This window comes from Anoplolepis gracilipes, chromosome 3 (assembly GCF_047496725.1).
Source record: "Anoplolepis gracilipes chromosome 3, ASM4749672v1, whole genome shotgun sequence".
In the NCBI taxonomy this organism is placed as follows: domain Eukaryota; kingdom Metazoa; phylum Arthropoda; class Insecta; order Hymenoptera; family Formicidae; genus Anoplolepis; species Anoplolepis gracilipes.
In genome coordinates this window covers 14,109,279-14,130,766 of record NC_132972.1, presented here as the reverse complement: position 1 = coordinate 14,130,766, position 21,488 = coordinate 14,109,279, and the positions used below count along the sequence as shown (strand labels likewise).

General features: G+C 34.1%; 1 protein-coding gene and 1 long non-coding RNA gene across 3 annotated transcripts in view; one reads left to right on the top strand and one right to left on the bottom strand.

Annotated features, from left to right (window-relative positions):
* Mesr6 (misexpression suppressor of ras 6) overlaps positions 1–21,488 on the top strand; it is a 227,755-nt gene that overhangs the window by 87,407 nt on the left and 118,860 nt on the right. The window lies entirely within an intron of this gene.
* Positions 1–21,488, bottom strand: part of LOC140664087 (uncharacterized) — a 95,201-nt gene that overhangs the window by 10,231 nt on the left and 63,482 nt on the right. The window lies entirely within an intron of this gene.

The following is a 21,488-nucleotide window of genomic DNA, read 5'->3' as shown; positions in this document are numbered from 1 at the left end:
CTGATAGACTTATATAAATATTTATACTATTATATTACAATCAAAAAATTTATAATTATTAACACGATATTTTAGTCTTAAAATTGATTAAGTCTATGATTATAATTCTTTACACTAGAGAAAAAAATAATTATTTTAAAATGATAATTTTTAAGATTACATATATACAAGCTCCAAAATCATTAATCTTATCAGTTGCTTTGTTAATTGCGCTCGTATGTCGCTATTACGATAGGCTCATCTCTCTTGTAAGAGATATAAATTTATTTCCGGCAATGTTATAATCTCTATTATGCGCGAAATGCAATTGATTATCTGGATATTGAAAGTACATTCAAACGTGTCTGACATTTAAATCAAATGTAGATCGTTGATAACTAAAGCTGTTGAGGTTAAAAAGTCATTAAAAATCTAAATTGTATGATTTTAATCATACAATTGTTAATTCTAATATTTCGCACATTCTCATATTTCGTAATAAAACTATGCAGATATTTTAAGGTAGGTTTCCACATTCGAACTTTCTGATTAAAATTAATTGACATCTATACAATATTTAAATTGGATGGAATCTTTCAAAAAATTTGAAAGAAAAAGCGATAGTGAGAATTTAAATTAATCAATTTTAGTAAAATTTTGCAAAGATTTACGAATGGGAAGAATTTTATTAATAATTTAAAATAATAACATTTTTTTTATTTACTACAGTTTATGAGAAGATTAATATAAAAATTATGCAGTTTTAAATATGAAATAAATAATAAAATTACTAAAAATCAATTTGAATATTTTATACATGCATATATTTTTTTTTCATTAATATAAACACATTGAAAATTTTATTTAAAATAAAATTTATTCAGTTATTCAAAATTTGATTTATTTATATTTTTTATGTGCAGTTTTTTTATTTTTTTAGTAAAAATAAAATATTATAATTTGATAAAATATGCTACTTATTTGTGTATTCTATCATGTCTTTATAACATAGTGTAAATCCTTCTTAAACATACATATCGGCTTAATCTGGCTTGATTATTTTTATGTCATGCGAAAATTGCAATTACAAATAGGTTTATTACTATATACCGTCTGGAATGTCTTTACTAACATAGCCTCGTTTATGATCTGCAAGATTCTATGATAAGAATAATAGAGTTATAAAGCTGTCAAGCCGGAATTTATAATAATATCGAGGTATATGATATCTAATAAATGTATATCTAATAAATGTATTTATACAAAAGTGCATTTTTGCAACTTATATTATTTGATTTATTGTATATATTAAAATTCTGTGTGATGAAAAATTCTTTACTGTTGACATAACTTTTAACACACTAATACACGTGCATAGTAATAACATGTGCTTTATCTGGAGTACATTTTTAAAATAATCTTAAATGTTAGTATAAAATACTAAATGCAAAATTCTACAGAAATCTTTAAAATTTATGATTTATGATAATAATATATTATCTTATTAATAATATTTATCTTATGCAACACAAATAAAATTCGCTTCTGGCTCTTTTGTTAACTCAGCTATTTTGAAAAATGTAGATATTTTCTCATACATTATTTTGCTCAGTAACCGCTGACTTTTGCAACAGAGTTGTGCAAATAAATATTATCCGCCGGGTCATGCAATTTAAATGCATACGTATGCATATATTCTGTCATTGATAACGTTTTCGACGTCAGCCACGTCGTATTGTCTCTTTCTCACTCATTCCCTTTATATCTCTTCCTCTATCTCTCTCGAACGTTCGCATAAATCCTTTTATGAGCGTCGTGTCACGAATTCACGGCTTGTCGCCGATTTTATTGCATGGCGGATTGTAGTCGCGGCTTTTACGCCGCCTGGATAAAAATATCGAAACTTCCGGCATTCCGTCTCTAAAAGACCGTTGCGCGGGGGAGAGAGGCTTCGAGAGTGCGCAAGGTGCATAACGTACGGCGTGTCGAACGCGCGGCGTACGCGCCAGACGCATAGATGCGGTATAAATGCATATCCCCGTAACGTGCAGACCGTTTCGAATTTAGCCTGCCGAAGTGCATGACTATGTTCTTTTAACGGGTCGAGTAGCTCTACAGTGCATGCTATAAAGTCGATACTGTGTTTCCTTACGGATAAAAGGATGCTTGCGCGTACGACTTTATGGATGCCTCGATTCCTTTTCATGTAATTTTCCCTATGTATTCAGATATTTATTAGCAAAGACGAATAAAACAGAATTCTGAAGAAGAAGTCTAACGCAAGTAGAGAAAAAAAATAGTAGATTAATATCGTAAAATACAAATGTGTTAAAAAGTTACAAGGTTTAATTACTATGAAACTTCTCTTTAATTAATGGCTGTAAATGAATAGTACAGATTAGTTTGTTTTATTCCTGGTTGTGAAAGTGTATCAGTTTTACTTATCGCGACTACATAGAATGCAAATTAATCGGTTGTTATCGTTTATTTTCACGACATTATATTGCGAAAAAGGTGAAACTTTTCTTTTTCACATGTGCGCTTTAATGTCAGACAGGGCGATAAATTTAGAAACCCGCGTGACTTAAAGCCATATCTCGATGTGGTGATAATTGTCGCGGATTATAGTCCTCTAAATCAGCCATACGTCTTTACGTTCTCTACCTCAGTTTGCCCCTTTCGCACTTATCGTCGACAAATGGCGTCTTTTTCCTTTCTCTCGACAATCGCGTGATCGTTTGTCGTAAATAACAATTAAACGAAACTCCGGCTACGTTAAATTGAACTCGCCCTTATTTCCTGTCTACTTTTCTTACTTTTGGCCATTGGTGAATTAACCAGTGGTCATCATAAATTTTACTTTGCTCACGATATGTATAATGATCGATAATTAAATGACAAACCACCAGTTCACAAGAATTTCGTCTAGTCTTATTCTAGCATTTTCTTTGTTTTAAGTTTTCTCTGAGCGAAGCATCTTTTCTGTCTTTGTTATCTCTTCTAAATGACATTAATTTTAATCTTCTATATAAAATATAATAATCGAATAATCATTATTATTGATACAAAGATAAATTATTTGAGAATAATATTAGTATATTGGCGAGAACAACGATACAACAAAAATGTTATGGAAAATGTAATTGATTGTCTGCAACGCGTGCAAATTTGTATTGATAATAAATCTTGCATTGCAATTCTTGACAATGCAGATAAACTTCCGATAATCGGCGCGGGGCGATAAATTCCTTCCGAATCGCGCGATCGGATGCAGGTGTATTACAGGTGCAATACCTGTCGTCGAGTATAACTGCGCACATGGGGCAGGTGATTGCCGACAGAATCATTTCTTTGTGATCTAGAATTGATCTTGATGAACTACTCTTGACGTAATATACATTGGCGTCAAAGTTCGATGTTCCTTTTTATTACATGTTTGCAGATATCATCGTTATCGTTTTATTCCGAATGCCGACGTGACGCAAATCTTACACGTGTTATGCCGACGTATGTATATTAATTGCCAGAGTTCATAATATCGATAAATGGTGATGGAAGCGATTGTTTTATCTGTGACGAAAAATGCTGATTTATTTGTAGAAAACAGATCTAGAGATTGCATAATTATAATGTATATTTTTCTCCATTAAAAAATATTTATATCAATGATTTTTTGATTGTTGATTATAAACATCCGTATATGAAATATGTTAAAAATATATGAAAAGACTTGTTTATAATTTTGAATACCGTTCTCCATCTCTAAACTGGAAATAATGTGCATACGCATGTTTTCTCACTCATCCGTTATTCAATTTTGTCTCATTCTTCCATCTCTTTCAATTCTCGTAATACGATTACGTAATTTCCTCATATTTCTCACACATTGACGATTTGCAAGTACACAGGTGTAAAACTCGAATGTAACGGATTCCACCTGCAATACAACTGACTATTAACTCCTAATTAAGAATCCATATCACTCTTTATCATTGATCGTTTGAATATACAAAGCGATCCGACATACACACGCACGCACGCACGCACGCATACACACGTAAACACGTACTCCGCGGAATTTATTCACATCCGCTGAGACTTAACATTAGATGCGATGTATAGCGGTACGTAGTTTGCCGGTGTGATAAAAATCAATTCCATTTCCTCGCGCCAAAGTCCTTTAAATGAAAACGATTTCCATCACGGAGGAAATGAGTGTGTGTTACCGTTCTTTATCTGGGAGATTAATTTTAGCGAACGTTACGAGAGCGATACATGGATGCTTCATAGGACGAGAACTCGTCTGCTGTATTGTACGTACAAATCCGTTGCCCGTGAAACAATCATTATTCCCGGCAGATCGTCTGCGTTATTGAGCAAGAACGGGACTTCCGTCGGGGAATCAGATACCCAGCTCGCATGTGCAACGCGGCCAAAAGAGATGCGCATACCTAGGAATCCACCTATCCTGTTCCCGTACCTGCCTTACCTATCCTACCTATCCTACCTGCGATTCTCCGCGTGCATCCGTGTAGGAAGCGTCTGTGCACAGATTACAAAGTGGATATTGGCTGCACGAGCTGCATTCTCTATGATCTGTGCCGTAGTGCAGATGGACCAGGTTTAAGGTATCTCCACAACGGCTTCTGCGATTTTTAACTTGAGCTGTCGTATCGTACGAGCAGAAATTGAATGTAAAAATGCGCGACTATTGAACGTAATCTTTTACAAAGTATCAATGATTTTACGTGTCTTTTGTTGTCTCCCTCGTCAATCGTATATTTTTATTGTCAAACAAATTACACATAATTAGAAGGAGCGAATGACACATATTATACGAAACGGAGTAATGCCTTTTTATAAAAGATATATAATATAAGATATCTTACAGTTTTTATTATGAACATAGCTTACTACCGGAATCAACCGACACATGTGAGTTCTATCGGAAACTAGAAGGAGAACCCATGGAAATTGGCAATTATCGCAACCCATAACTAAGTCTTAGCCATGCGCGCTCTATCGAAACATAAGGTCTGCACGCCGGTGTCGGAGGTCAGAGTGCAGGGTTATTACGCAATAATTAGAAATTAAAAATCCGTAAGCTCCACGATGTCTGCGTCTATTCCCCTTCGCATTAGGTATCTCTATCGGGCGCGTTTCCTCTGGCATTAGAGATTCTCCTCCATCCTCTTATCCGGTACACCCTGCATCATGGTTAATTCGTTGCAGTTAAGCGTATCGTCAGCTGGCGAATTGCATTTCTTGCAACGATGTCCATACGACGGGTTAATGAACCTGGCGCCTGTTACGTCCCTTCCCCCTTCCCCCTTCCCCCTTCCCCCTTCCCCCTTTCTCCGTCTCTGGTTTCTTTTACGATGCAAAACATCGAAGAAGAGAGATAGGGACATCGGATTGCCGCCAGAGAGAACTACACGCGCATAGCGGCCGGTAAACACCGCTTGAGGAACTGACCTTCTCCTCATCGAGCCTTATTACACTTTGGTTTATCCCCTTATGGCGTAATGCGTGGCCGAGTGCGAGATCGATTGCTTTCAACAGATTTCTAATAAATCTGCATCTCGCATGCGCAATTATTCGCTTGTCGACCCTAACGCCACAAATCATATTCAACTTCGTAAATATAATATATGTGGCTTCTATTTTTTTTAGTAAATTCTTTTGAACATTAAAATTACAATAATGAAATAATTTGCAGAAAAATATTTTCATGTTGCATTTTATGAAAGTTTCCATTAATTACAGATAATATATTAGACAGTAATTTCTAAAATTTTTCGTTAATATTTAATCAAACTTTTAATTTTAATTTTCCTTGTAAAGAGATAAAAATTCTGGAAATTAATTATAATAAAGATATTACGCGGTATTATTTTTAACATAAAAAATAACAAAAAATGTAAATTTTTTAAATTGAGATATACGAAAATTTTTTTCAATGTTTCTAATCTATAGATTTATCGTTTAAAGACAGGTACAAATGTATTAGTGTGTAATATGCTTTCGCCGAAGTAAGGCGTTAATCTCGACGGTGATCTTTCTCAGTAGCTCTCAAAAGTAGTAAACAACTCTATGATTTATTCTATAAATGATCGTGAAATAGGAAACCGTGCGCGTGCTGACGCATTTTCTTTTACGATTGTGCACGAAGCGACCGGTATGAAAGGGTCGCAAGTTGTAGCAGTATCTATTTGTCCGTGACGTGGTTTTCATATTGGGAAAAAGGTACTCCTCTTTGCTTGAAGGAGTAACGCCCAGGAAACTGGTTTCTACCTTCGCCTTCTCCTCGTTCCTAGATCTTACGTCGGACCTTTCTCCATCCTCGCTACAAGGAACGTCTCTGGGTTTTACGAGTTTCTAATGAGAATAGGTTGCGTTAGCATGCACTGGCAACCGCGTAAACAACACATTATATTCTCCTTGGTGCGTTATGCAGGATGAGAGGCACCAAGGTATTTCTACCTCTTCGACAGATGGAGGACACGCACGAAGAGCCTTCCAACATTTCGAAAATTCTGTCAAAGACTCTTGTGAGCCGAATTGTCAGTCGACTTGTGATCAACAGAAATGTAAATTTGCTCGTAACATCGTCCTCGTCAATACGACTTATGTTAATTGAGCAAGAGTTCTGCGAAATATTCATAAAAATATAAGAAATGCTGTTAATTAATTGTCATACCATCATAGATATAATTGCTTCTTGATAATGAAAGCGTAATGATGAAATAGAATTTAAATTATATTTATAACTGCTTAAGAAGCGGGCTTGACACATATAATAGCTTTAATCCTTTAATAATTAATACATGTTTCCCTAAATTCTTTCAATATTCGAAATAATAAATAATAAATTATAAATTGTTTTCCAAAATTACTACTATTAACAGAGATTACTTGTTTTTAAACAATAATGACTTTAAAAAGTGAAATTATCAAAAGCTTTCATCTGCATAAATGTTTTATAATATTAGCAATATTTGCATACTGCTGTTAATCTGAGAATTTTTAAATCAAAGAAATTAAAGTATGTACCATATTTAAATAGGTACAAGAAATATACTATTGTTCTCTAATATAACCTATTTAAAGTTTTTAATTAATTCGTTTGATTTTTATTGTCGATAATCAGAATACAAATGATTCGCGTATGACGAAAAAATAGAGGAAAGATTTTATCGACTCCAACGCGATGTATCAGTTTCGACCGTATTAATTAGCTTCGCGATTACATGACAGCGATTAATTTAATAATACGTTTCGATTCGCTTCCACCTTCCACGTCACTTTCAATTTAAACAATTAACTTTTTCGCTCGTAAATCAGATATACCGATGTTGCAGGTGCACGCCTACATATTTCGCAATATTGTGATGGAAGACCTTTTCGAAAATTTCGTTCCTGAATCAACTAAAATATCAGTTTTACAATTATTATGTCTTTGCGTGGGCATATACATACAGATTAATTAATGATATTCATTGTACATTGCTTTTTCATTTAATCAATATTAAATGACTGAGATATAGAGATTTTTAATATAATTTTAAATACAATTATGAGCTTTTACAGTCATTAAAGATATATATTTTATTTTAATATATTTTAATTTAATTATAAATTGCATACCTCTCTTATTAAATCCAATTATTTAAATCTAATTATTACACATAAATAAAATTACATTGTCGAATACAAGATATTTTATATTTTTCAAAAAAAGCATTTTAATACACATACACAAAAACTACATTATTAATTGAGAGTTAAAAACTATTCATTACATTGCGTTTATATTTAATGAAAAAAGTAACACATGTATATTTATATTAAAAATATATTTCTATTATATATTTATTATCGACACGTGCAATTCCAATATTTTTTTATCATGACCAAAACGATTAATTTGCTTTATTGAAAGTATGTATCCTCATCGGGCAGGTTTTCCCCGGGAATCAATATTGGGATAAATGAATACGATAACGCAACGATTGGTATGATAGCCATAAAATGTAAGGATGTACATGCACGACCTTATTTACGAACTGCGAGTATCGCAACATCTGCATCACGTCACAAAATAACGATTCGATTACCGCTAATATATGAAAATGGCATAAGTACAGACTGCACTCTCGGAATCGAAATGTAACGCAATTTCAATCGATTATAATCGCCGGCCCTTTATCCACCAGCCGCGTCCTGTACGATCATTCGATTAAAATTACACAAAAACATTACTCGGACCGATCGGCAGATGTGCAGTAGGAACGAATGGATTTCGAATGCATGAGCGATCCAAGGCGTGTTTGTCTTCTCGTAGGATGCATCCGTAGGCGCATACCGATGTTACCATAATAATTGATCCACGATAGGATCAGTATCAGTACCGTGCAAAGTCATTTCGAATGATTGGTCATCATCGACATAACGGAAGAAATTTTTTTCTTCCGTCTCTCGTGTCTAAGAAATATCTATCAATAATTGATAGTATAATATTCACAGCGTGAAAATTCTTGTAAGTTAGGACAAATGTACGAGCATTTGCATTCAAATAAAAACTGTTGTAGAATTTATTTTTTTACATTATTTCAAAAATAAAATCAGAAAATGAATTATTTATTATTTAATTATTTTACGCGATACAAACTTCTGCAAGCATAACGCTTATTGCATATCGTATTTATTTATTGTCTAATAATACTTTTTTCTAAATTTTTGTATATTGTTGAGTAAAATAACTATATACCTTTTTAAATTTTTAATTTGAATAATATTATAATATATAATTTTGATAATATATACGAATGAAAGAATATTAAGTGAAAAAAGAAATGGTACTAATATTTGGAATAAATGTAATATTTTTGACGCTATATCTTAACAAAATTTATAAAGAAACTTAAGAAATCATATGGCTTTGAATGTAAACTCGCATTATTCTGATACAGAAACTGTTTTCAATCTGCAAAGCTTTTTGTTCGTAATCGAAGAGTGTCGATCTTCAAATCGAGTTATAAATCATCTTAATCTGATAAATTGCAGATATTGGATCGTTCTTATATCATCACTCTGTTTCTGTCTCCCCTTCTCTTGCTTAATGTCCTGGCTTATCCATTTTATCTTTAATTAATTCTTCTTCAATTTAATTGAATCCATTCCGTACACAGAATTCGCCACGCAAATGCTTCTTATTTACCAGCCGTGTGAGACTGTGAATGACATTAATGTATATGCACTGTCACGTATACGCAATGCATAACTGCAAAGCAAAACTACAATAATTATGAGAACATGTTTTCTGATATTATTTCAATTAAGTGGACGTCCTGCAGAATTCAAGTCGAAGAGATCTATTATCGGGCTGAATTTTAATACTTGTGTCTCGAACAAATTAATCTCTGAACTATTCTTATTGAATTTAAGAAAAAGAAATATATAATTATTTTAATTTTAAATTAATTTTATTGTAATATTCTCTAAGATTAAAAAAGAATATTAACTATTATACAGTACTAATTTTTATTATATTGTATATGTTGGATATTAGTAATCTTTTATCAAGATAATAACTTTGCCACATATATATAAATTACACATATAAAAAATATTGTGATTTGATATATCTCTCATTTATTTATTAATCGATGAACACTACAGCATTACATTTGCCTCGAAGAAATTTTATAAAATATGTATTCCACGTCTAAATTAATTTGCTTAATCACTCTATGTGACTTTATAATCCTTGAAGTGGAAAATGAAAGAAAGTCAGCAAACACATTACATGTTATTCATAGATTAAGACCTCCCCAAGTTCACGGAAGTAAAATACATCATTTATAGATATATATCGTTACAGCGTTTATAGATTATATATATTATGCCATTGCGAGGAAACTCAAAGATGTTACGAGGTAACACCTTACTATGCTTATTCCTGTCATTTTGATATTATACTTTATGATTTCGTATTTCCGTCCGTTTTTTTCAAGGTTTTTCACTGGTTGCTATAAACCAGATTACTAACAGCATAATGTCACAGCACGCATTTATGTATGCGTCCTCGATCTGTGCAATCCCCATCCGTAAATGTAATGCGGATCGGAATACTAGAGTGGTTTTGATTAATCAAATATTATTTGAAATCTCCGAAGTGCAAATTATTCTCATATTTCCGTATAATTCTCGAATGTCTCGATCATGTGTGATGATATCTGTGTGTATTTATTACTTTTTACATTTCGTTAATCATCTGACAAAAAGCACTTATTACATATAAGTGGTTATAAGCATTAATATATGTATAATATAATTTAATAATACACATTTCTCTTATCGCACATTTATATATTAATCTTTTATTTATTTCTAATAATTATGTGATTTTTTTGAATAACTTTTTTATCATCAATATTTAAATTGCTTCTAGATTCAGTTTGAATATATTTTTACAATAATCTCAAAATTTAACATGTATATAATTATTGATGTAATTATCGATAATAATATTTCTAACATCTTGTGTACCTAATAGTAATTACGTTAGTTAAAAACATTCGATATAAAGTACTGCTTGATATAACAATATTTGATATTTGATATTGTTAACTAATAGGTGCTGCTCTGCTAAAACTATTACTCGATGAAAAGTGGGATAAATCCAATTTGCATGTATCTGATAAGAAAAGAAAAGAAAGTGCCGTTATTATTTGTTATTTTCTGCATATATTCCAAACAGATTTTTCTTGCCGGCGTAATCGCACACTTACAACGTGAAATGCGAGGAACGATATTAGGTCTCCAGACGTTCACGAAACGGTAGTTTCAAGTGTGCTTGAAAATAGAAGGAAATTTAGTCTTAAGCCGATCATGACAAATTAAATCCATTTAAATAGCAGAAACGGTTGCACTCTGGAGTGCTCGCTCGGGCAAAATGAAAGACTAATATCACGAGAAACGAAATTTATTATGCGATATGGAAAAACACGATTGTCAATATATTTGATATGATCATGAATATATTTAAAGAGTGCGCGATACACCATGCGAGTTTTATCTTATCACGCGATTAATATACAAGTTCATATTACACCAGCACGACGATTACCAAAACACGAAGATCTGCATATGACTGCATAATTAAATATGCGTTCAATAAATTATGTGAGTAATATCACGATTAGTATAACGAATAGAGAAGCGAACGCGTGAAAATGAGTTCAGTTGATAAAGCCGGAAATTCGATGGTAATTTGTAACAGGATAGTCATATATTTCTCGCTGTAAAAAATTAATAAATGAAATCTGATTTTGTATCCGTTTATATGTGTGTCGAGACGATTGAAATATTCTAAAACCAATTAATTTCATTCACGCAATTCGTTATAATTTAATTTTACTTATCGTTAGGAAATTTTTAACTTATTATTAGGAAAACCTTTTACGCAAATTATCCTAATCGCACTTAAGTTTGATTAAAATTGTGACTGAAGAAAAGGCGACTGTAAATACGAAACTGATGTCGCGTTCACCTTACGATTCATCGATTCGAAAAAAAAAAGCTCAGAAGAAGAGTCGTGCTCGCGGAAATAGCTCGCTCGATGTCGAAGCTTTACAAGCCGATACAGCGGACCTAGACAGCCATGAATTCCAATACAGACGTCACGAGGATGGATCCCCATTTACGAGGAGAATTCTCTGTTCGTAGTCAGGCAAAAAACCACGAGAGCGCGACGGTGATAGGTTCGGCGCCTCCGGTCGTCGCGAATCCCGCGGATATAACTTCCTATTACCGAGCGATGAAACAGAGGGGGAGGGGGTGGTTGCCGCGTAGAGGGTGGCTCGACGCGGGGGTCGGCGGGGTCGTTGGAGCTCGAAAGGGTGTCTCGTGTGCCAAAAGAGAGGCGTGCATTAGGAGATTGTGTTCGACAGTTGTTTACGACTATCTCCTAACCGCGTCGTCGTCTTCCTCGTCTCGCCGCGCCCTTTGTGTCGCGAATCTCCGACCGGCGTGTATCTATATACGAAGATCTCGGGTGCTCTTTATCTGGCCTTCTCTCGGTTGTCTGCGAAATCTTTCCGCCCGCATCCCGCCCCTTCGGCAAGCGTTGCATCGAGGAACGGCAAAGGCGCGTATTTACGTCGTTGCGCTCACATAACTCCAGCAGCCGACAAACTGACAAGTCTTTCTTCTTGTCTCTGTCTCCCCTGCTCCTCCGATTTCTCCGGATCTTACCCTCCCTCTACTTTTCTTGCAATCTCGATGAAGTACTTCAAGGATCGTCTTCCAGTCGTCCATCCCCTCACGCGTCGTCTGCGATTTCAGGATGAATACGCGAACGAACATTTAGACTTGGCCGCAATTCTTTTATCCGCGACATTGTTGCGGCATGGCTGCGATATATCAACTGTCATATCCTCAATTTGAGGATACATTAATCTCTCTTCTGATCTTTTGAAAGTGATTATTGAATCAACATCGTTCGGTATCATTTTTTTCTTTATGCAAAATCTGTTAGATAAAAATCATTTTGGTCATGCGTGAGATCTTGACATTTGTCAACGATAGGCGTAATAAAGCTCATCAAATATATATTATACATTCATGTAGAAATGAACAAAATTTTTATAGAAGAAGCTATTATCCACGAACGTGTATCGTATACATACGTGACGAGGAAAGCTAATGGCAGTCATAAGCAATAAATTTCATTCCTATTGAACTCTTTACTCTCGGTTGGATTATACATTGCTGTACATATTACATACGCATATTTATTTATCATAAAATGATATCGCTTGCATATTTATAATATGTCGGAAGTCAGACCGTACATTTACGATATTTTTAGCAACAGATTTATCTTTCGATTTGCTAGCTATTACCACCTTAATTTTTTTAATACCTCTATGAACCATAAAAACCGTATTTATGCATAACCGTAATCTGAACATTTATTCTTATTTTTGGTGTAATCTCCGATAAATAATCTTACTTTAGCGAACGTCGAGTTTTCGCTGAAGCCACTAGTCACGACCAGTCTAAAGTTCTGCGCTTATAATCTTCCTATTGCGGTGAATTTATGCATAGCATATCTTCCAACAAGTTGTCTAATCTGTTAAAGTCACGATCGTCATCAGTTTTTGCGGATAAAACCCGTCTGCTTTTTAGAAGCAACGATCAGTATACCGGTCTGCAAAAATTTAATTTCGCTCGATCTATTAATAACGCGAACCGTCAAACGAGTCTTAACACTCGCTTGACGCGAGAAAAGTTGTATTCCGCGACGATCATTCTTACAAATGTGGACATTGAGTTTACGTTCATGCGATTGATGCGGTTGATACTTCTCTTCCTCTTGTTTTCAATGTTTACGCGTTCTTTTTTCTATTTTCTATCGCCTGTCAATGCAACGCGCGTGCGATAAATTACGTGCGACGCACGTTAAGAATTATCTAATAATAGCCGATGTATGCAATCAGCTCCAACGGAGTGTTTCCAATTAAATCAAAGAAAGCCGCGAATACATATGTCATGCACAAGAGACGTCTATTCCAATGGAAAGTTGTCTTTCTAAGCGAGATATGTAAATTGCCATTTTAAATCTAGCAAAATTTTGTATAATATAAAACTATATATAATTATATCTTATCGAATTTCCACCGAGTACAGTTAAATTTGTTATACGTACGACAATATTATGCGCGAATTATGTAAAGAATTTTTTCAAATTTTTCCACCAATATATGCATAAAGAATGTATGTTTCTGGATTCAGGAATCTTATTACGTCGTGTATTTTTATCTCAATATATCGTCGACATACACGCGCGCCATGCCTTTGGACGAATATAAGAACGAAATATTTCGCAAAGTTCGCTAAAGTGCACAGACGGTTTTCTCTACGTGTGGAAAAAGAAGAGGAGCTTCTTCCTCCGCGAGAGGAGGAGCCATCCAGTCGGATATCGACGAGGCAGATGAGCTACCAATAACTCAATGTGCGCTTATAAACTGATCAGACTTCCAACCACCCTTCCCCCTTCAATGTGGAGCCCCGGCAAGACCTTCGATTCGACCCGGTTCCAATAGCTTCGAGTTCGTCTTACGCCCTCCATGACGACGACGTATTACTCGGAACTCCTTCGCCAGAGAGTGAAATGCAAGCGAATTTACCGCACGATTTAACAGCCCCTCCGACCTACGCGAGTATATTCATCTACCTTCTCTCGCGTAGCCTGTAGACAGGTACGAGAAGGAGACGTGAATACTGAGAGAACTGGAATTCCTCGTAACTCGAGGCTAACCGAGTTTGTTGTGCGCGTTTCAGCCGTGTGTATGCAACAACCTGCAATTCAATCGGATTCGTCCAGATTCCGTTGTACCTGCTGTCCCCGGAGAACGGCTTGCGCGTCCGGGATTGTGCCTGATTTTTCTCGAGTTTTTCAATTTTCAGCGAGACCGCGCTTGCTCGCGCGGGGGACATCGAGCGGAACATAGCGTCGAAAACCCCCTTCGCGTATACGAAGGCAATGCGTGTGCTCGAGAGCGATATTATGGTAAGCTCTCATGCCTGAGTTTATTGAATCGTAGATTAAACGGATTGCATTTTTCTCTCTCTCTGCGAATATATTATATATATATATATATGTACACATACATATATCGCATATATGTAGAATTACCATTATTAATATAAATAAATTTTAAAATGAATATATTTTCGCGGTTTTATAACATGATTATACATATAATAATCAATTAATAATATAACATAATTACTTATAAAACAACTTGAAATAAAGCTCAAAGTATAAAATATACTAATTTATAAATTCTCGAATTTAATGGAGAAATAAATTATATAGATACGATTATATTTATCAATATTGAATTATATTATAATTTTAATATAATGTGGTTAGATAACTTACAGCTTTTTTGTCGCAAAACTTTAGGGATTGATTAAACACTAAGTGTTTTACAACACTCTTCGGACATGTAAGCTTATTTCGAAGCAAATGTAGACAAAGCCTGTAACATGCTAATATCTCTGCAGCTTTGTAAGATGGCATTCAGGGGTAAAGAATCCTTATACATAGATGTAGATCCAGTTGCATGCTTACGGGCGCACGAACATCTATACCTTCAGCAAGGGAAGGACTATCGATCTCATCGAAACATGGTCGCATCGAATCTCGTTTACCGAGGGATTTTGCAAGGACCAGTAAAATCAAAGCAGTAAATTTGAGGATTTTGTTCCACGAGGAATAAATTTATTTCGAATCCTTGCGCTCTGATTTCTCGCATTTCGATAAGGAAAATAGTAGTGAAACGGCAAAGAAATCACAACAAGGGAAATCATCGATCTCTTTGAATCGAAGTATTATCAACAGAGTTATTCGATAAAGTTCTATAGAAATGATTTGTGCCGTCGCTTGTGTGTGAGTTCAACTGGATATTATAATTTTTCTCTTTTATTGTTCCGTTCAATTGTCTCTTTGATCCATCTTGACATATCCTGTGCATTAAAGAGTCGCATATTTAATCAGGTTTCATGCATACAGCGCACGTACATTCGTACGCAATATACGTCGTCGTTCAACTACCTTCTTTATGTAGATAAAACATTATTATATGCAAAGTACATTTAATTCGACCGCAAACTGCCTTCCGTTTCGTTAACGTTGCAAAACTTTACATTATTGACGTATTTCTCTGATCCTTAGAATTGAATCTTATTTCAGAGATATCTTACATGTTTTAAATAAATAATTGTGCAGATATTATTTTGTAATGCTGCATATCTGTACATGAAGGATACATTCTATTTTATAAAATAAAAAAAAAAAATAAAAGATTATTTTCTTCTCGCTTATTACATGAAAAAAATATCTACTAAACAAATCATTGAAGCGATATACATTCGATTATTTCCATTGAATCGAATAGTGTGCACATACCTTTCACAGTATTTTATATGAAACATTTTGTGCTCGTAGAAATACGATCGTACTTGTATTCTCTTTTAAAAGTAGAACAAAAGACACTTTCTCTCTTCTTCTTTTCTTTCGCTTCTCTCAAGAGCACACGGTTGTATTTCTAAAAAAATTGCAGATTGTAAACCAACTATTATCTTGCAAATTTTATAAGCCATTAAATATGTTTACCCCATTCTGTTAATTTTTATTGCGTTATCATAAATGTCACTTTCTCAACAACGAAATAAATTTTCCACTTACATTCTTTCATCCGTGACCTTAAGGTACTTCCGGGTAACGTACATATATAACGTACTTGGCTCGCGATACTTTCAAAGTGCCACCCAGCCATTACGCGGTCATTGTACGGCCCTTTTAGGACCCATCTACCACGCATCACGAACCAGCAGATGTTTTGCTTTTAATGTATGCATATGTCAACATGTCCGCGTATATTTCTTGATGCGTACCGTAATACAAGACGATTAAGAGAATGAGTCGATTATACCTCTCGTGCATCTTAAGTTTGAATTGTTCAAATACGCTCACAATAGAATTTTCATAATCTCAAAATTTTCAAAATTAGCACTCAAAATTCTTTAATCTTTTTTTCTCATTTGTTGATGTTTATTTTTTATATTATATTTTTTATATTACATTTATTCCATCTATAATATAACATATATGTATTCATAATTTGTTACTCAATTGTGCAAATTATTATTATCACGTACTTATCACGTTTTTAAATATAGCTTGAAAAATTATTTTATTTTAATTTTTTTTGTATAACATTAAAATTATTTTGTATAATAGAAAAATAAAATTAATAACAAAGAAAGATTTATATATAGGGAATTGTGTAATTTTCTTTTCTCTACAAAGGGGAACGCCACACGGGACTAATTAATTCCCGACATTTCCGAATTCGAGGCATGCGATTTCCATCTCCCTCACCTCTTTCGTTCAGTTGATGTTTTTGAAACGCGCGAGACTCCCGGTGGGGTCATAGTGCCAGAATGGAAGAGTTCAATTCCGTATGCAAATACGTCCCTCTCTCACGACATCTCGCGCGCAGGAACCCCCGTTGTGGCGACCGACTTGGGAATTTGAAAAGCCACCACCTGAGAACGTGTCAATCGGCCGACATAATTCGATTTGAATAATGAGCGGAGGTCCCCTATGCAAATCGCGTCCATTATGGCGAGTCTAACGCGCGTGTAACGGTTCTCGACGTTATTGTGGGCAACCGGAAAAGATTCCGTCGAGACTGAATTTTTGTCGTAGAAATGAGAATACAAATTTTGAAATCGATCATTATCGAAATATCAAATTCCTGACTTAAAATAATTGATATACAATTTATATTATTTCCAAATTTTTTACAGAATTTTTAGTTTCTATTAAGGTTTAAATAGATCGATATTATCAAGAATATAACGAAAATATCAAAGTATTATATGTATTATCATTGTTTTAATATTTAACGCTCATAAAAGTTAATCATTAAAGAATGTTATGATTGATACATTGCGATATATTTAGATCAATTTTGCACTTTTCAAAACGGAACTTTAATACTCTACAAATCTTTGGTGTTCTTGATCATCTTTCTTAATTTTAACATTAAAACTCCAAATAATATTTAAAATTTATTTAATAAAATATTAATATTATACATATATTAAGGTATTATATTATTATATTTAATTTAAAAAATTTTTTTAATTTTTTTTTTTTATTGGTAAATTTAGAAAAAGGTGTCAGAATTCAAAATCAATATCATCACTATCACAAGTATCATAGTTTTATGTGCTGAATCTACCAATAATAATCATCGGCAATACAATTTTATTAACATTTTATTAATGTTATTCACTGTGTATTTAGACATACAACTAAAAATTTTAATTAAAAATTAAACTAAATTGATGACCCGTTTTATCTTATTTATTTTTTACAGATGATGCATTCACATTCGTTTCTGTAAGATTTTTAGAATATTTACGTTATCGTCCAAAATAAGCGAGATACATCGCGTTTTCACGTTTGCCGTAAATATAGTTTAACGTTCTTCACGCGTGAAACGAATTTCTGTCGTAGTGTCGCCAACTTTCCCACCAAAACGCAGAGAATTTTACTCGCAGATTACGCATTCAATCATCACCGTGGCGAGCTAGTGCCACGACGATAGCATATGGTACCCCACACCATCGAAATTTGCGAGTATTTCGCGAACACAGGCATGCGACGATAATTCCGCGTGCGTACCTCTCAAGTTTCTGAAAGGAAAATACTTTCTCGCGTGCGAAGCACCGTGGCGACGCGTCACACAATTGCCTCTGATGAATGCCCGTATACATTTACATAGCAAATGTAGTATGCAAAGACGTAATGGTCCACGAAAGAAATTGGCTTGCCTGAATAGCGCAGAAAATTTATTGCTTGTTAGAACAAATCATAATTAGCGACAATATTGTTTTACAGCTACACTCTTACACTTTTTCATTTTAAAAATAAGTATATGATCGTCGTATTTTACTGCTATGTGTTATTGTTAAGTAGTTAAAAAAAGATTAATGTTATCTTTCTAATATTTTGATTTAGGAAATATATATATAGTTATATACTTGTTATACAAAATTATCCTTTTGACATATCGTTCAGTAACAAAATAGGTAATTTTTTAATCTATATTAATAAATAATTACAAATTGTATAGAACATAATATGCATTCAATCTTATACGTATTTATAGATAAACAAAATTTTAATGTACAAAAATAGCATCATAGAATTATTTGTAATTGATATGTACATATCAAGTTTATTTTTATTAGTATGTATAAATGTAAGAAATATTTTTATTATATATAGTATTACACATTATGTGTAACTTTATCGTGTATATATATATATAGGTTTTTAATCATTTTTGCGGAGCATATAAAATTCTCAGTCATAAAAATATAAAAATTTCATACCAATATTGCATAAATTCTTCCATAAATTTCTATTTTTTCATTTTAAAGAAGTCATTGAGATTGTATAAAGGCATATATTTTTGTGCTCTATTTATCGTTTCTTTCAACACGGCGTCTTTATTAAACGTCCTTCTGGCGTGGTCCCTTTAAACTGTACAGGATGGCACAGTTTAAGCGCGACCTTGCTCTTGATAATAGTTTATGAAGCCATGCTGTTCTCTCTATGCAATACGACATCCCGCAGTCTGCTTAAGAGAGAGAGAAAGAGAGACAGGAAAAGAGACGGAAGGGTGAGTTTATGTCCCGGAATTAATTAACCTACCACCCTTCCTCGAGTGCAGTCGCACCACCACCCTCCAAGCGGCCCGCTCTGGAGGCAGCAAGCGTGCCAGCCATTTTGTCCTCGACTCTCGCTCTCGAAATTCCATTATCCACTTTCTCCACCGACCATCCCACTCCACCACGTTACTCTCTCTCTCTCTCTCTCTCTCTCTTTCTCTTGCTCGCACACTCTTCATCTTTATCGCCACCCCTTTAGTACTGCCGTCACCCGCGCGGTTTCATCCAGCCCTCTCGGCTTAAACCGCCTCCCGCTTCCGGCGAGAATTTTCCCTTAATGGAAGTCCGTTAAAGTCGAGGTGCACGTGCGCCGCGAAAGCCACCCCTACGACGAGTGGTGTTACGCCGATATCGTTATCTTATCTGTAGGATAAAGCGAGTGATACTGAAATTTTGTCACATGATTTTTAGAGAAATGTCACAATGAGCGTTTTTGACAGATTAGAATAATTGAATAGATTTAATTAGTTGACAGATTTGTTAATAGGTGGATATACAATTCAGGAAAGAGTGTTGAAAATCAATGAATTTGCTTATTGAAAATATTTATTATATATAAAATATTTTCCAAGAATATTGACCAAAGAATTTTGAATTTTACATATTTTAAAAGTTTTAACATTTTGAGAGAGTGTATTCTTTTATGAATTACTGTACTATATTATAAATTATTTCTGCTTTTTTGACTCTTTGGTCATTTTAGTTTAATTGTCCTTCCACAATGCTATTTAATGCTAAAAACATTCTATACATATATTTGTATAATGGTATCAAAATTATAGAAAATTATTTATTAGGAAGATATTAAATTTTGTTTCTCTCTTGAATAAAATTTGATTTTCAAAATTGTTATTCCATGAAGTTTAACAATTCTTTCTATTTTTAAAATTGTCATAAAATAGAAACTTCTCTCAACTTTGATAAACGAAAGATAGAGAAAGATAGAGAAGCTTTTAATACCCAATAGAACATTACAATTATAATAATCTTTTTGTTTTCATTAAATATGAATCGTAATTATATAAATATATCGTTATTGAATCTGTGATATTTAAATGACAATGCGTCAAAGATGATGGGACACGCACATACATGTATTTTTACTACATATACATCTTATATGGCGACAAGGAGCGCGAGGAATGACACGAATTTAATAAGTAAATAAATGAAGGACGTCGCACGTAAATCACAAGCGGGAGAGTGTTATTCAGGGGTTAAACAATATTCTCCTTAAGGAAAGGAGTGACAGAGATAAAGAGGGAAAGTGGCGACGACGCGCGCGGTAAGCGTTTCTCACACGGCAGTCGAGAGGGCTCGCTCGAGGGATGATAAGATGCGATGCGAGTTTTTATTAATACTCTACCCCATCTGCTGGCTTCACCTCCCCTCTTGCTCGCCCTAAAGTCTTAAGAAGATTGCGGAAGGAATGGCGCGGGACAGAACGTGAGAGGAGGAGCGCGTGCCTGTCACGTTTGGTGAAAGAGAGAAAGCGCTCGAGGAAAGGAAGGAGAGAATGAAGGAACTTGGTTAAGCGAAGTAACGGAGAGGGGTAACGAGCAACGACCTACCTTAACTTGATTCAACCTCTACTTAGTGCCTGGCTTTTTTAAATGAGAACAAGAAAGACGATTTTGTTGGAACTCTCATCCGTGCGAAATAAAAGTAGCAAGAAAAAATAGTAGTTTTAGCAGTTAAATACAAATGATTGTGACTCTCTTAAACCGCAAATAAATAATAATATCACAAATTAGAGATCAATGTAATTTTTTTATTCAACATAACATTGATTATTTATGGAATAAATAACAAAAAACATGTGAAATATATGAAAATAATTATGTTAAGAAGAAAGTTGCCTATTTAATTTACAATATAACGTAAAACATAACAGAACCGATTGTTGATTACTGAAGTCGAGAATTATCTGAAAAAAAATTATTTGAAAAAATCGGATAAAAAAAGATATACTTGTGACAAACCGTGAAACATATTTATTCACCGAGTTCACTATCCGACACAACGTATTGCAGTTTCCGCATGAGTAATCCGTAAACTTTTCCAGGGGAAAACTCGCGAGTACTGAATATTGTACTAGGTATGGGCAGAAAATGGGGAGGGGAAAGTGCTATCGCAATGGTTACTTTTGCTTTTTGTTTAACCGCCAAAAGGTAGAAGTCTTTCTG